Below are 17,434 nucleotides of genomic sequence, written 5' to 3' on the forward strand. Positions count from 1 at the left end.
CTCCCCACCTCCCTGGTCATTCTGGAATGTGTTTTTTGGGCAAATATTTTTGTGCTGTTTGATCTCTTTCTTTTATTATCATCTTGAACTAGTCAATGAAAACATATTACTACATGTTGTGTGAACATTTACTGTATTCATATTTAACATTAATGTTTTTCCTTTTTTAACAAAACTTACATAGCCTACATCCTAACCTGAAGGTCATCCGCACTCAACAGCATCACTCCACAAGCCATACTTCTGGTCTCCTGTTGTCTAGTTTCTGTTCCAGTTCCATCACTGCAAAAATTTCCAGTTTTTACATTATTATTTGCAGTTCTCAAAGGAATGGATTATCTACAATACTGTGTAATGTAAATTATATTCACCATTATTTACTTACTCACTTGGACCAGACAATGTTCTGGAGAGTTAGCAAAAGACAGTGCCTGTGTCCTCATGAAGCTTCTCATCCAATAATGTAAAGCCAGAGTCACTTCTTTTGGGAAAATGACTAAGTGCTAAGCATGAGACACTTGATACAAATCAGATTCTTGGCTTAACACCTACCTGATGACAGTGATCATAGTCATTAGTATCATAAGGATGTTCGAGGGCTGTAGCTATAGTTCTACAGGATGACGATGATCAGAACCACAGGACTCTTCAGAGTGGTTAAAAAAAGAGTTTACATGCTTATGTGGGAGCTCTGCTGCTTATGTGGGAGCTCGACCTTCCATTTCAGGTGGGCAGGGCTTCAAATCCTGCCTCTGCTCCTAAGCAACAGTGTCTTTGAAACAAAGTTCAGTTCTGAGCCTTATTTTTCCCATCTGAACAATGTCTAGGAGTTTCCAGTGTCAGGGATTGAAGATTAAATATGCAAATGAGTACAGTGGGATCTAGTCAAATGTTTGCTTAATAAGTAATCACCATGAATATCACTGTGATATTGAAGCTTTGGTCTGCCAAGAGTCTAGGAGCCTCCAGGATGTCAAATGTTGGTGCATTAAAGAAGTAAATAATTTTATCTGTTTGTATCAGGAGGATATTCGGTGGAAGAAATTTTGTAGTAACAAGCATGTTTAATGGATTAATTGTGAAGTACTGTGCAGGAGATGCAAGAAGACAGTGAGACAGTCATCAAAGACATCCAAAGAAGGGTTTGCACTGATGAGCTCAGATCTGTTTGAAGGCATATGATATATCAGGCATATGACTGATTTTAATTTACTTTAATTTCTCCTTAGCTGTGGTTTTCTTGATTCCATACTGTATCAATTCTGCCACGTGTCGCTCAATAGAAATAAATTTTACCTGCTTTTTATCCACCTTCTTGGTCCTTTGATTTTTTCTCTCTCACTGCTTTGTTCTTGTATCAGTTGCTAAGTTCCTGTGTCTACTGTAATCTACTCTACAACACACAGACTTTACAACCAAAGCAGTTCTAAGAGTAGAAACTGAAAACAAAAGATGCATCTAAGTTGCTGACGTCAAGAGGCCAAGTGGAGGAAGAGATAACAGGTACTGACTAGGGAACAAGAAAAGAATCAGAGAAACCACATTTGTTCCTTGCACCGTTAGCCATTGAATTTTAGTTTCCATTAGTTTCCACATACTGCATCCAAGTGTGTGATAACACAGGCAGGCATAGCTCAGTGAAGCTTACGTGTTAAGAGAGAAGACCTGAATCAACCAAACCACTGCCAACTGCAGCTAGGGTAAGTGCTGCAGAGACTACGGAATGGAGCTATGAGAAGATGATTTACCTGGTCAGGAAGATCACAGAAGATTCTCTTGCATGGAGGACAGCTGAACTAACATCTGAAGGACAGTCCCTGACTAGGGCTGAAATAGAAGACATGTTAGGCATCATCTACCTGCAGCACTTTCATATTAGGTACTTCTTATAGTACCCAGTAGAAGATCCAGCAGAAGCCAGGATTGGAAGTATCTAGAGCCCTAAGGTGCTTCAACTCTGAACTATTTTTGGCTATCTCTGCTATTTTCCCATGAATGTCCCTTTTCCTCGAATAACAGGTCAGAACTGGTCCCAAGCTGTGGCTCTTCCAAATCTTGGTGAATTAAGGTAGAAACCAGACAAGGATCAATGGTAAGGTACCCAGCTGGGTGTTTCTAGGTTCTGATATATCAGTGATTTACCTGCCTGCATACCCCCTACCCCTAACTTAGTCTTCCTGGAGACAGATTGCGTCATTTCCCATTTAATCTTGTATTTTTCCCTACCATTTTGTACTATTTTATCTTCTTCTGTATTCCTGCTTTGAGACTTAGGTTAGGTCTGTACCTCATAATTATCTCATTAGTTGTCTGCAGAGCCCACATTGTCTGGACTATATAGTCTAATGAATGGCCCACAAGCACAGACAGAGTCTCTTTGAAACGCACAGTCATTGAAATGTATGGTGTCTGATATGCTCTCTGGCAGCAAGGCAAAAACATCTAGCTGCTACCAAATGAAAATAGTCAGTGTTCTCTTCCCCAGGAACAGACACTCCTTGTCTGCACTCATCAATGCTTACTTCTGCAGCTGTCCCTGAACACCCCCCAGCTTCCTGCTGCAAGGGGAGGAGGGGACATCTTTGGGTTTCTGTACTTCCTTTGCTCTTCTCGACTCTCTACCAGGTTCTGAGGGAACCGCAGTCTCCCCATCATTATCCTTGTCCTTCCTAAGGCCCATCTGTGAATGTCTGCTCTAATCTACAGCAAGGTCCAAGCCATCTTCTCATATTCGACACTCTTTTATGGTGATCTTCCATACACCACAGTGAGAGTACATAGAAGGGCTGTTTCTAACACAGAGAAAAGAGAAATGGCCTCCCTGAGACTTTTCAGCAAGTGAGTAGCAAGGCTAGGACTAGATTAAAACACTGGTCATTATACATTATACATTACACATTATACATTATACATTTTTGCTCCTTTTACCAAGTAATTTTTGGTTTGTTTCAGTGTTTTGCTTTACCATATGATTCTCTGGCAAGAAAAAATTTTTTTCAGTTTTTTGAGACAGGGTTTCTCTGTATTGTTTTGGAGGCTGTCCTGGAACTTTCTCTGTAGAGCAGGCTGGCCTCGAACACACAGAGATCTCCCAAGTGCTGGGATTAAAGGCATGCACCACCAATGCCTGGTGTATCAAGAAAAATACTCTGAATATCTGCTATCACTACCCTAGTCTACAAGCATCCTGGAAGAAGAAGCAGCAGTTGCCAGTCTTTACATACATTGATCAACCATCATTAAACACCCACACTTTAACCAGAAAAGAAGCCTTTGCTGACTTCAAGCCTGGCCTGTACAGGGAAAGATTTTGTTGTTTCTCTTGGGTACCAGGCCTTGGTACTTGTCTGCACCCATGTCAACAATATTTGTTTATTCTGTACTTTGATCATTCAAGGATCCCTCTAGTCCTTATAGTGTCTCTCACACAGCTCTCTTCAAACTCCAATAATCACCCTTCCTACCCTCGCTGACCATGGGATGCTTTCCTATAATTGCCCTAGCCTTTGTAGTCATGTCACCCAATGTTTTCTCAGTTTCCCCTCTTTTTGTAAAGGAAATTTCTGAAGGACTTCTCTCAGACACAGACAGCTCTCATCCATTCCGACTCTCCTCAGATTTGCTAATGGGCATATTTCAAATCTCATGACGTCTGCTTGCTGAAGGAAGAGCTCCAGAGAACTGAGCAGGTACCACTAAATCCTACCTCCCAGTTACAGTAGCCACCAAATTGTCCCATTGAGCTTCCTGAGATTCCCGCATACTTCAAGGAGGAGACACCTTCCCCTAACATCCACACGGTCCAGGATGTGTGTTCATGCCTTAATCCAGAGTGTGTGTTCATGACTGATCCTCATTTCTGGATAATAAATGATGGCAAATCAGTAAAAGATGACCTGGGGAGAACTGTCTTTGGGAAGACTGCTAACTAAAATTGCATGCAATCCTTTTAGCTGTGGTGCACATATTTCTGCTTATGAAAAACAATAGCACTGAGCTGAAGGTGCTTGTTAACTACAATCAGCTTAAGTGCAGGGAGGTACAGATTCCCTTTCTATAAGGAAGGTTTCCGTGGTATAATTCCTAGGGCCCATCCCATTAATGCATTAAAGACTCCTTAAAGTCCATAAAGAAATGTCCCAGCAGCCACACAGTGCTCTCCATAAATCTGTGTGAACTACTCCTAGGCACAGTAATTTAGCATCTCCCCACCAACTCCATCCAACTCTACACCTTCTTACATCAGCACAGCAACTGAACCACTTGGAGACTGCCTGTGAACATATCTCCAAGCAGCACCCAGCCCATCGAAGCTTTGAGCCTGGAACACCATCAGTTTGCCATGTCTATGATCTGCTGTCCAAAACCCATTAAGAGATACTAACCTGCCTCAGCTGTTCTGATTCTGATGACTGAAATGCTATTGTTATGCTCTGCAAAGCAAATTAAACTTCTCGAGACATTCTCAAATCCTCTATTTCCTTAGATCCACCTTGCAAATCTACACTGCTAGCAGAGCAGCTGCTGCTATCCTGTTTGCACTGAGATGAGGAAACTGAGATCATAATTTCAGTTCTCAAGACTTAGATTAGAAATTAGGCCTTCCCAAATTCTCTGTTGGCCTGTTAACTCCTTTTTACCGCGTAAGATTTTATACCTTGGGGCTAGTGAACACAATACATGTTTTTCTTAGTAAAAGTGCTCCTAACAATATTTTTAAAGTGCTCTTGGGGCCAGGGAGGGGGCTCAGCAGGTAAAGACACTTGCCACCAACACTGATGATCTAAGTGCAATTTCCCAGACCCATCTGGTGGAATGAGAGACAAGATCTCACAAGCTGTCCTTTGATCTCCACATGTACACTGTGGCATGTGAGTACCCTCCTACACACACACACACACACACACACACACACTCATGCATATATATAAAATCAAACAAATATCTTTTGATTGTTACTGATGTAGAAAACTCCAAATCAATGCGCATCCAAAACTTTGTGATATTTAGTCTATAACATTTATTTTGAAAGTATTTTATCATTGTGGGTGTGAAGATTTTAGACTTTTAATGTGTCCCACAATACCCTAAATGAATAAACAAGGTAGTACTAATTTTAGTAGTGAGTCCTACATGAAGCTATACTCTAATTTCCTTGACTCAATCCAAACCCTCTGCAAATCCACAGCCCTATTGAACCCAAAACTTCCCAGAGGCAGCTATTGGTCTACTGAGGATTAAGTGTCTCCACAGCACTGTCCAAGAGACTGGCCTAATGTCAACCCTCACAAGGACTGGCTTCCACCAAGTCAAGTGCCATAAGTGGGTAACTGGGCTCCCTAAGCCAGGTCCATGCTTTGCTCTTTGAAACCCTTCTGTACACAGATCTGTATCATATGTCCTGGCACTCCATGTCTAGTGAACAAGGAAGCTTGTCACCACTGAGGGCATTCCTCTTCAGTGAAGGGAAATGGAGGATTGACGACTGAGACACCCAAGCCTCTTTCCCTCCTACAGTAGATACATATGGAGTGTGAAGATCTCCGCATGAACTGTAAGAGGGAAAGAAAGCAGGCATCTTCTCATCTATACTCTGTTTTTCAACACAGGGATGTTCAGGACTAGGCTCCACTCATCATTATTGCCCAACGTCCCCAACCCATGTGTAATCACAAGAATTGAGACACCCCTGACTCTCTGTGTATCAGAGCATGAACATGGAAGACCTGTCCTTCAACATTCCAGAGTTATAGACAACAGATCCTCAGTGCCCTAAGCCTTGAAATACAGACAAATAAGGCTGAGTGTCTGTCCTTGAGGAATGTTCTCAAAAATGGAACCTCGACTAGGAAAGCATAACAACAAGAATGAAATTGTGAATCTGGAAATTCATTAGTTTTTTCCTCTGTTTTACCCCCTTTCTCTTCTTAGTGCCTTGATTTACTTGTTTTAGGAAAGACGAGTGGATGCTGGATGTAAGTAGGCACTTGTGAACTGGGTTTCTTGGGGGAGATAGCATTGGAGCTGGGGCACATGTTGAGAAATAGCAAGTACAGCTGAGGAAACAGAGCCCCAAGGACACAGACTTCTGATGTTCCCTGGGAAATTGTGTGAAGGCCAACTCTCTCCATGGCTTCTTGTAGCAACATCCACTCTGCAAAACACAACTTTTATGACTGGAGCTTTTGTAAGCATAGAGAAGAGGCCAGAATTTCCGGTGGAGACGGGGGTGGTACAGGGCTGAGGCTGGAACAGGGGTGGTGACTACTCACAAGCCAAGGACATGGTTCCCCCAGCCCAGTGTGACTTCAGTCCACAGAAACACCCTGGGTAGGGATGTGTGGTCTGGGTTTTCACCAAGCATTTGAACTGGAAGTTCGCAAAGGGTTCTCAGATTCACAAGGGGAACATGGCTTTGTCATCCATGCTCCTTTTTTTAATTTAAGGTAAAAAGTCTAAAATGTGTCAAAACATATTGGGTAGCTCTATATTATAGGGTTGAACAAAGAAACTAAAGCAATAAAAAAGGATCAGAATTCAAAGGGGGCTTCACAGAGGCAAGCAAATTTAAGTAGTCCTAGAAGAGGCATAGCATCAATGGATGGGGAGGGAGGAAGAAAGGAGGCTGTTCTAGGAGGAATGGGTAGATTATGTCAGGGTCTCTCCATCCTAGCAATAAGCAATCATCATAGCTGACCAATAGCTAGCACATGAGTCATTCTGTGCATTGTGGGACACTGAGTGACTCCGGGAGGCAACTATTGGTCTACTGTCCAAGAGACTGGCCTAATGTCAACCCTCACAAGGACTGGCTTCCACCAAGTCAAGTGCCATAAGTGGGTAACTGGGCTCTCTAAGCCGGGTCCACGCTTTGCTCTTTGAAACCCTTCTGTACACAGATCTGTATCATATGTCCTGGCACTCCATGTCTAGTGAACAAGGAAGCTTGTCACCACTTAGGGCATGCTTCTTTAGGCATTCCTCTACATTCTAAAGATCAGTAGCAACATTCCACTGCGGTCACAACAAAGATAACTCCAAACACTGCCAAATGTCACCAGAAAGACAATGTGAACGCCAAGTTTTCAGGACACCATCCCTTGAAGCTGATGCTGGGGTGGGGAGATCAGTGTCAAAGATCACATTGTCGAGAAGGTTGTGCTGATAGGAAGCTAGGTGCTGGTTCTGGTATTGGCATCCTACCTTATGGCCTGGCTATTCAGATGGGAATTGTAAGCAGAAATGGCATTGTCCAGTGTAGCTTTGGAAAAAATAAGCAGCAATGTGCAGGCAGTGACTTAGAGATACACATAGTCTCTGGTCGCAGAACTCAGCCAATGTCTTACAGGAGCATCAATACATCAATTCTTCTTTGTCACTCTGGTCTGCAGATAGTCTCTTAACCCTAAGGACTTCCTCTTAGGCTGGGCAGACATGCCTGGCCTTGACCCTGAAGTAATGGCTTGTTCCTTTGAAGGCAGGGAACACCTGTGGCCTTACCCCCTTATTTTAGCAACAATTCTTGAAGCGGCCAGAAGCATACACCCAGAAGCCCTTTCGACTGTTTGTTGTGTTGTTGCTAACGGAGCCTGAGGTCTAAAAGGGGTTTCCAGGGCGTGTTGATTAGTTATCTGCTCCCAGGGAGCCAGGGACACAGTGTGCGCAGGGGTTGTTCAGCTTAGGTGACTGGTTGGAACTGGTAGTTATTTAAAGACGCGACCGCAGTGTCAATGTCGCTTTGATTTTTTTTTAAAGATACTTTAGGGGGCCAAGAGTAATGAATGGCTAGCTGATTCTTCCACTTAGCTGCTAATTTGGGATTTGAGCTGCAATTACAAACAGCTGCTGTAACATCACCAGTTTCCTAGGGAAAAAAATAAAGAGGGTGATTTGTGAAATCTTCAAAAGACCTCCTCAAGATTATGGTAATTGAATTTCGTTATTTGTCAAAATGATGGTGTTCAGGATGAATTTGGGGAATGAGACACTATAGGTTGTTGTAGGCTCAAGATTAATCTTGGGCAAAATAAATGGTCTCTAGTTGTTAAGAATATATGTACCCAATGTTTTGAATACCTACTGGGGTTCCAGCTATGATGAGAGTTTCCTAAAACCCCATGCTTATAAAAGTTTACAAAAATAAGCAAATATGGTTGGCCCAGAAATCCATATAATTTGCATACTAAGTTATTTAATTAACTCCTCATGGGCCCATCCTCATGCAAGCATTGCTAGCCTAGGTCTAAAACATAGCAAGAACACTTTCCCTGCTCCAGAGGAATTAATAACCTGGGCTAATAAACTAGAGACAAGACACACACACACACACACACACACACACACACACACACACACATGAAGCAATAACCACTTATCAACTTAGCATACAGATTATACAGTGATAAAATAATTGTACTGGACTTGTTTCATAAGTGTGAGAAATATATCTATAGAAATTCTTATACTCTCCCTTGGAATCAAGTAAAGCTTCTGAGAACATGGTTGAGTCTCCAAACCCAGACTTTAAATGTCACTGTCTGCTAGTCCAGTGCCTCTTAAATGTCACTGTCTGCTAGTCCAGTGCCTCTTACGTGGTGAACAACAATCCAGCATCTGTTAAATCAAGACCCATAATTTTCCAACAAGCTCTGAACACAGTGTTTTTAACTTGTGTCTTGGTTCCCTTTTTCCCCCTGTCTCACACTGAAGATCAGATGAGCTCAGGGAAGCCACTGCTTCTTGAAAGCCAGATTCTTAGCAGACATCACTCAATCCAGGAACTGAGACCCACGGGCAGTGTGCTGTTTGAGACCAGTGGTAAGAGCTGGACTTCACCCTTGGTGAGCTTTCAAACTATTGCATTTATGGATTAGTTAATTAACTTACCTACTATTTTATGTGGGTTTGTGCAATGGCATCATATGTGTAGGTCAGAGGAAAAAAAGGTGTGGAAGTCAGTTCCCTCCTACAGTGTGGGTCCTTGTGAATGAAGTCGGGTCCTTAGACTTGAAGACAAGCGCATTTATCTAGAGTCATATTGCTAGATCATTCCTAAAAAGGAAACACACACACACCATATCCGGCAGAGTTGGAGACACTTTATAATTATGAAAGTTCCTTCAAAATCCTGGATAATGACAAGAGAAAGGAACTTTGGTGAGTCAGATTACAAACACTTTCTCAGTTCTCTACTGCTGCAAAGGCAACCACCACATGCCCCGGACCTAAAGCAATAGCCATCATCAGTAGTGCAGTTTCTGTAAATCAGAAGTCCAGGCACAGGGGCTGCGAGGGTAGCATCCTCATTGCAAGCACAGGGTTCAAATTTGGTCCACAGAACTCATGGAGAAAAAAAACACAGGTATGATGGCACATGGGTTTTTAGTCAAATTTTTATACAATATATTTTCACCATGTTTCCCCTCCCAACTCTTTCTCTTCCCCCCCCTCTTTCTCTCCCTCCCATTGTCTCTCTCAAAAAAGAAGCAAACGAAAAAATCCCACAAATATAAAAATCAAAACAGATAAAAGACTAGTAAGACAAAAAACAAAACAAAATGGCCAAAACAGAAAGTCCGAAAAAATACCATTGTATTCATTTTGTGTTGGCCAACTACACCTGGGCGTGGGGCCGGTGACGGAGTGTACTTGATCTACCCAGTGACGCTGCACTGGAGGAAACAGATTTTCTCTTTGCCAGCCAGCAGACATCAACTACAGAGAGCTTCTTGGTTAGGTCTGGCATTATAATACACATGTGTAATTTCATCTCCCTAGGATTCTCTGGCCATTCATCTTAGCTCACTTGACTAGTTCCAGAATAATCCTGAAAGGGAAAACAAAGTTATGAAGTCCTACCCCTTCCTGAAAAGCTTTCACCAGTTAATGGGGAAGTCATTTTCTTTAACGGTATAAACGCTGGTAAGTTGTCCATACTCCAGGAAATAAACCTGCACACCCATTCACACCCATTGAAGCAACCCTAATTAAACTCAATGACACACACAAGCATAGCACAGTTTCTCAGTACTGTATCCCCTCAGATATTAAAGACTGTTTGTATTCTAGAAGCCTCTCTCAGGATCTTGCTACTTGGCCTTCATCTTCAAGGCCAGCTAAAAATAACAATGAAAGCAACAAAGTCAATCATGAACTGAATTCCCTATTTCCATCAGACTGAAGTTTTCAAAGGACTCAAGACGTCTGCACTGAGGACGGCAGAGCTGGAGAGGTGGGCCTACTCAAGCTCCTTGGAGCCCAGAAGATGATGAGTCACCTAGTAAGCAGACCTCCTCCATGGCTCCTGCCTTCAGGTTCCTGCCCCGACTTTTCTTAATGATGGATTGTGACCTGGAGGTGTCATCTGAAATCAGCTCTTTCCTCCCCCAAGTTGCCTGTGGTGAAAGTGGTTTACCACAGCAGCAGAATGAAACCAGACAAGTTCCCGAACTTTCTCCAGTCCACATCACATCACGCCAAGCGTTAGCAATGCTGTCCTGTATCTAATAGCCATTAAACGAGCCCACTCATAATAGGGATCCATTGGCTAGAGCTCTGCGGTTCTTAAACCAGCTTCAGGCCCTCGGCAGCACCAGCCCATTCCACTCCCACACACAACGGTTTGGAAAGTCTTCACTTAATTCGGGCTCCTTAATCAGCAACTCAGTATGGTGAGGTGTTTATCCACTGTTTACTGAATGTTCATTTTACACCCATCACCGAGCCTGGGTGTTCAGAAGACAGAAGTGAGTGAAACACCATTATAACTGAAAAAAAAATTCACAGTTCAGATCCCCAGGGCTCTCTGGCTATTCAGTCTATCAGACTTGGCTAGTTCAAGGTCAGGTCATTTGCTACCCTTAGAGGAGATAATCACTGCCCACCACACATTCCCAACTTAGTTCAGTGTGTGGCCCATAGAATGCGTCTGGTTCATAGACCGAGGCTGTCCGTAGACAGGATGAATACTCCCACCTCCGTTAGGCATCTCTGGAGGTGCTCTCACAGACAGGTCTGGGGGCTTCCAATCTCCTGAGAGATGACAGTTGAGAACCACCACGTGTTTCTTTTCTCTGTAACACAATGCATTTGTTTGACATACTGGTTGAAGAAATTGCAAGACCACTGGGTACATATAGGGAGAACTGGAATTAGTAACTTTTGCCACGTGGAAACTGGGACAGGAGTAGACGCGCTCAGGCCACACACCTGCCAGCCAGCCTTGTTTTGTTAAGAGCGATGCAAGTGATTGAGGTCCCACTGTAGGCTCCAGTTTCAATTGCCCCAATCACTCCTACAACTATAGTGTGTTTTCCTTATTCTCCCCAGTAATTACCATTGTGTTTAGTCATCAACAGCCCTGATTTACGCAAGCTCCTTTCAAGTCAGTCACTCTAGCACTTAAAAACAATAGCTTTGAATGGAGTTATTTCCTGGGAGAATGTTAAATGTTTCCGAGTTCAGATAGCCAAGGAAAGGCGGTTCCCTCCATGTAAGGAAAGAGAATGAAACGCTTTCTGGCAGCTAGACCAAGATAAAGTGTTCAGACAAGTCCTGTGGCAGGTTGGGAGTGAATGGGAGTAACTTGTTGTTTCCTGTCTAAAACTGGACTACTGGTGGATACGTTCGGCTTCCTTATACAACTTGCCTTTAATTACTGATATAAAGCCTGATAGGGCCCCTCCAGGGATCACAGATAACCTTTAGCCATTCTGTCTGCAAACAATAGCGGGGCTGCAAAGGAAAGCTGGCTGGTTTGAATGATTTCAAGGGGCCTTAGCTGTGTCTTGTTTCTTGTTAAAGTTTCAAACTGCTCAGCTAGCCAAACTGTGGTCTAGGTCCTAATTTCAAGTCTTTTATTTGCAAGGTCACACTCCAAAGCCTTATGTATCAGACTACAGGCTGAACCTGAAACCTGAGAAATGGGGAGTTAGACACGGGGTACACAGTATGCGATTTCACAGGGTAACTTAAAGGGAAGTGGAAACCTTCCCATGCTCAGGGGAAACCATGTGTCTAGCAATTTAGTGCCCTAATGTACATGTAATGAAGGCAATTTTAAAGAAAACACAAGTGGCTGCTGAAGACTCAAATGCCATCAAGTTAGCATGACATTTCTTGCCTGCGGTTCTAGAATAAGGACCCTATAAGGTGGGTCTTGGATACGAGAAGCAAATAGATCATTTAAAATATAGACAGTGGTTTAAACAGAATTGAACAAAAAGGTGTTGAAAAAGTGACGGGGGGGGTCACAAGATTCCTTGCAAGATGTTCCACCTTCTGTCACCCTAGACTGACCTCCTAGATGGCCATCCTTGTCATATCCTCATCCACAGGTGACCAGAAGGGAGTGTCAACAAGTGTTCAATCAAGTCCACTTACAGACTTTGTAATGAGACTGTAGATTCTTCAACAGGAATAATGAAATAACTTAGTGAAAATATTTATCCTGTGAAGAAATTCCAGTGTACCTTCCAGTCCAGCTCACCTGGCGTGATCAAAATTTCTTCTGTTGACAACCTTGTTAAATACTAAATTTTTGTCTTCTTAAGGGGCTAATCCTTGAAAATAAAAGAAGGGCAATAATAAAAGCAAATTGATTGTTATAGTTAGCTTTTGGTCACCTTGACATAAACTAGAGTCATTTAGAAAGAGAACCTCAGTTGAGAACCAGCTTCCATTTGATTGACCTGTGGGTCATTTCCTTGATCAGTGATCAATGTGGGAGGGTCCAGAGAAACCCTGTCTCAAAAAACCAAATCAAAACAACAACAACAAAAAAAGCAAGTTGAGCAAGCCATGAAGAGCAAGTCAGCAAGTAGCATTTCTCCATGGGCTCTGCTTCAGTTCCTGGCCTGAATTCTTTCTCTGACTCTTCTCAGTAATGATCTGTGATTTGGGAACTCTAATGGCAAATAAACACTTTCCTTCCTTCGCGAGTTGTTTTTAGTTGCAGTGTTTATTTACAGCAACAAAAATCAAGTGAGGACATCAATATTGCAAGGGGGACGATAACTTTGAGAGCTGCATTTTGGAGCCAAGGCCTCTTGACTTCACTTAGACTTGTGAAATTGCCTTTTTTCCAAACAGGAACAACCTAGCAAATTTATCCTATCTTTCTTCAATTCCAGAGAAGCACCTGTTTATGAATAGGGCTAAATCATACGTAACTAAAATTTCTTGAAGAAACACAGTAAACTCAGTTTAAAACCTTTGCTACTTCTCCCCTGTGTAATCTGTGATACAAATTCTGATAAAAGGATTCCTATGTTTACACTGGACAATGGTTCAAAACACTGCTGTACTTAGAAAATAAACTGGCAACCTCTCCTTCCTTAGGTATGAAATTGTGCAAGATATAGATGCCTTGATAATTTCATAGATGATGCCTTGATAATTTCATAGATGACTTACTCTCCATGGTGCAGAGTAAGTCAACCAGGGCCCATTCTGGCTGATGGACATATTCAAGGTCATCTACCTATGATTTTCATCTAACACTGTAGATATTGTTACAGTCAACACTGTGATCCTCCAGCATTTATGTGTTGAAATCCCAACTCGCAAGATGATGAAGCTTCTGGGAGTTTATCAGTTCACAAGGGATCCATGCTCACAAACTCTGAGAGACTTGTTAATCCCTTCAACAGGACACAGCTAAAAGGTACCATCTTTGAGAAGGCATTATCTCCCCAGTCTCTTGGCAACTTGATCTTGGATTTTCTAGCCTTTGTCCCTGTGTACAATAACCTCTGTTGCCTGTAACTGATTCAGTCTAAGGTGTTTTGTTGTAGGGTCACATTCAGACTAATACAGGCACCCAAGGCTAGAGCTTCTTCTATTATCTAAGAAAGAAATGCCTGCCATTTTATCCCCCATTCCCCTGGGATTGCAAGCAACTAATAAAATGGCTACACATCCCATTTGTTATTTATGCTCAAAAGAGTAGACCTTGGCCCCTTTGGCTTAAAATGAAAAATAGACTGAAGAGCTATTCTGCTATTCTTCATTTAGTCAAAGGGGGAAAAGAAAGAAAACATGGATTTGGTGTAACAGCTGCAAGAACTTTTGACACATGAAGTAAGATAGATACTGAAATTGATACTAAAGTAGATAGTAAAGTGTTGAGAGCGTGGGACTTTGAGAATTAGCACTGAATTGATCTGCAGAATGAGGCATCTGGCAATCTGGCATGCTTTTGTTCTTCGGGTCCTGTGGCCATCAGGTCCCTTACAGCTGTTGTCAGGGACCACTTAGGTACTTTCCATCGCAGTAATTCTGGTGGAGAATAAGCAGCCAACTTGGATGAGTAGGCAATCAGCTGACCTTTGAGTGGACATTAAAATCAGAAGACTATATTTGCGGCCTCTTAAGTACTGTGTCTCAGAAGAGAAGGGACGGTAGGAAAGCAAAGACAAGCACGAACTGGAGGACACCTCCCTTCAAGTGTGCACCTGCCCTAAGGCTTTTCAGAGTGTGGCTTTTCTGCTCCCTGCAGACACACAGGAGCTTTCTCTACACAAGCCCAAGCCTTGTTCCGAATTTCAAGGTAGGTCTGGAGGAACAGAACTCAGGATACTGGGAAAGAGTATGAGATGTTTTGGGTTCCTTTTATCCTTGGGATGCACAGGGACATGTCCACATGGCCAATTACATCCCTGGTACTTTGTATGGAGGAGCCAGTAGTTTTCCCACCCTGCCCCCTTGCTGTGTTTAATCAGCATTTGTCATTGATAGCAGTGTGGTTTTCTTCTTTTCATACATCCACATAGAATCTATACTTTGCTTCTGGAATGCCCTGTAGTTGTTCTGTGCTGATGCTGGGATTGGATCCTTGGGGCAGTCACCTAAAACCTTCGGCCACTAGAACAGTAGGATGCTCGTCTATATCATTGGGCATTACCTTAGATCCTCTCTAACTCCCTTTCTCATACTTCCTCCCCTCCCTCTTTCTCTCTTTGGCTTCTACTATCTGCTGTCTTGCTGTTTTGTTCTATTTTACTCAATAGTAGCAAATCTCCAGATATAAAAATAGCATGGTTTTTAGACATGCAGGACATCCTAAATAAAGTTGGGTGGCTATGTCAGTCATATACAGCTGTGAAGAATGTTACTCAACGTTTTGTGGCTTCAATAAAAACAAACGTTTATCATCAGGGATTCATAAAAGGTTTATCTGGACATTTCTGTTTCTCAGCAGACCAAAATATTGGTCAGGTTGACAAGAAAGTCATAAAGTTTATGTGGATATGCAAAGTGTCTAGATTAGACAAAGCAATCTAAACAGAACAAAATTGAGGAGTTTCACGGTTCAATTTCAAGACTTATTACAAACCTGAACTGTCAAGAACACTATAGTAAACAAGGAGGCCTTACTAGTCAGAGGTTGCAATCTACCATGACCTGGCCGTTCTCTCTGAGCATGGGAACATGGATTACTCCCATCCCTAAACCCCCTGCAGAAGACAAGCAACGTCCAAGGCCATTGAGAACGTATTTCCAACCCAGAATTTGATTCCCATTCCAACTATCAGTCAAGTATGGCGAGAACACACACACACACATGCTCTCCATGTGGGTTCTCAGGTGTTTATCCTCCTAAAACAATGGAGTAACCACAGATAAAGGGATGCCAGGAAGCTGGACCCAGAGTCTGGGCACTTGAGATGGGAAGGAGGCTTTTGGGAGGAGAGAGCAGGGGATTTCACCTCGCCTAGGAACAGCAGCCAGAGAGCCAGCAATCCATTGCACATTCCCTGACATCGTGACCACATTGACAGGAGCTTTGCCATTCTGGTAATGATTCACTTCACAATTAGTTATAGGTGAATTAAAACTGAGCATATTGAAAGTAACAGTAAAGACAGGCTCAGCTGTGCATTGTGTTACAGAGAAAAGAAACACGTGGTGGTTCTCAACTGTCATCTCTCAGGAGATTGGAAGCCCCCAGACCTGTCTGTGAGAGCACCTCCAGAGATGCCTAACGGAGGTGGGAGTATTCATCCTGTCTACGGACAGCCTCGGTCTATGAACCAGATGCATTCTATGGGCCACACACTGAACTAAAGGGAAACGCAATGGATCACCAGCGTGCATCTCTCTCTGCTTCCTGTCTGAGGACACAGTGTGACCAGATGCCTCAGGCTCCTGCCACCATAGCTGAGAAGGCTGACTCCACCTCCATGGTCCCCAACACAGAGACTGTGACCTCAGCTCATTAGCCATAGCAGATTTCTCTTTCCTTATGATGCTTTTGTCATGGCAATGAGATGATGAACTGATGAAAATAGAAATGCAATGTTCTAGAGACTCAGCTAAGATAATGTTTAAATGGTCATGATATTATAAGCAAAGATTATCTAGCTGCAAACTGAAACTGTGGTATGATTACACGTGAGAATTTGGGGGTGGGAAGGTGTAGGAGTGAACCCCACAAAGGAAGGAGCTGAAATGTCAAGGCAGAAGGCAGTTTTAGAGAATGTGTTTTGTCTTCTGTCAGGCTTGTTATCTTAAATTTTAAAATCCAGGGCCTGGGCTAATGGCTCATAAATACAGTGGTGGCTGGGCAAGCAGCAGGATCTGAGTGTTGAACCCCACTCATCACATAAAGACTGGGACACAGAGACAGGTTAATCATTGGAGCTCACTGTTCAGTCAGTCTAGCCTAGTCAATGAGGACTGGGTTCAGTGAGAGACCCTGTTTCATAGATAGGTAGCACATACATACATACATACATACATACCACACACACACACAATGTAGAGGGCCATAGAGGACGATACCCGATATTGACCTCTGGCCTACACACACACACACACACACACACACACACACACACACACACACACACACCTACATGGGCACATTTACAAATACATACATATGCATGCCCCCCAAAAAGGAAAGAAGTCTACCTAGAAGATTTGGCAATGTAGTTACTCATAAGCCTGTATGATTTTCATGGATTTCAGGCTCAGGGAGAGCAGGACCAGAATAGGAGTGGGGTGAAGGGGATGCTGGGTTACGAAGGTCACGACTTTGACTGTCCCGCTCTTAGGTGAAGGAGTGGATTGGGACAATAAAAGGGAGGTGGGGAGAGGGAATAGGAGAAGAGGAGGGACAGGGAAACTGTGATTGGTATGTAAAATATATTTTTAAAATGATGAATAAAAATATCAAGTTTTAGGAAAGATGAGGACAAAATGGAGAGAAGAGATGAGGTTCTGCCCTATGTAAGGCATCTTAAGGGGGTGATCAAAAAAGAATACTGTAAATCAGTCCTGCAGAAAAGAGGATTTCACAAGGCAGAAGAGAAAAAGGCAATTACAAGTGCAACAAATGAACCAAGCGAGCAGAGGATTGAACACGCAGTGCTTGAGGTTGGGGACAACGAACATAAATATTAAAGAAGCAGGAACAAGCAGAATTCCGTGA

The 17,434-nt window shown here is 42.9% G+C and overlaps 1 long non-coding RNA gene across 1 annotated transcript; it reads left to right on the forward strand.

Moving 5' to 3' along the window:
- The first annotated feature begins 14,413 nt into the window (after positions 1 to 14,413).
- Positions 14,414 to 16,375, forward strand: LOC121141176. The gene is made up of 2 exons (XR_005878072.1): positions 14,414 to 14,548; positions 15,891 to 16,375. It is a non-coding gene; the product is annotated as an uncharacterized LOC121141176 (long non-coding RNA).
- The last annotated feature ends 1,059 nt before the right edge of the window (positions 16,376 to 17,434 follow it).

Source organism: Mesocricetus auratus, unplaced genomic scaffold (assembly GCF_017639785.1).
Source record: "Mesocricetus auratus isolate SY011 unplaced genomic scaffold, BCM_Maur_2.0 Super-Scaffold_100007, whole genome shotgun sequence".
In the NCBI taxonomy this organism is placed as follows: domain Eukaryota; kingdom Metazoa; phylum Chordata; class Mammalia; order Rodentia; family Cricetidae; genus Mesocricetus; species Mesocricetus auratus.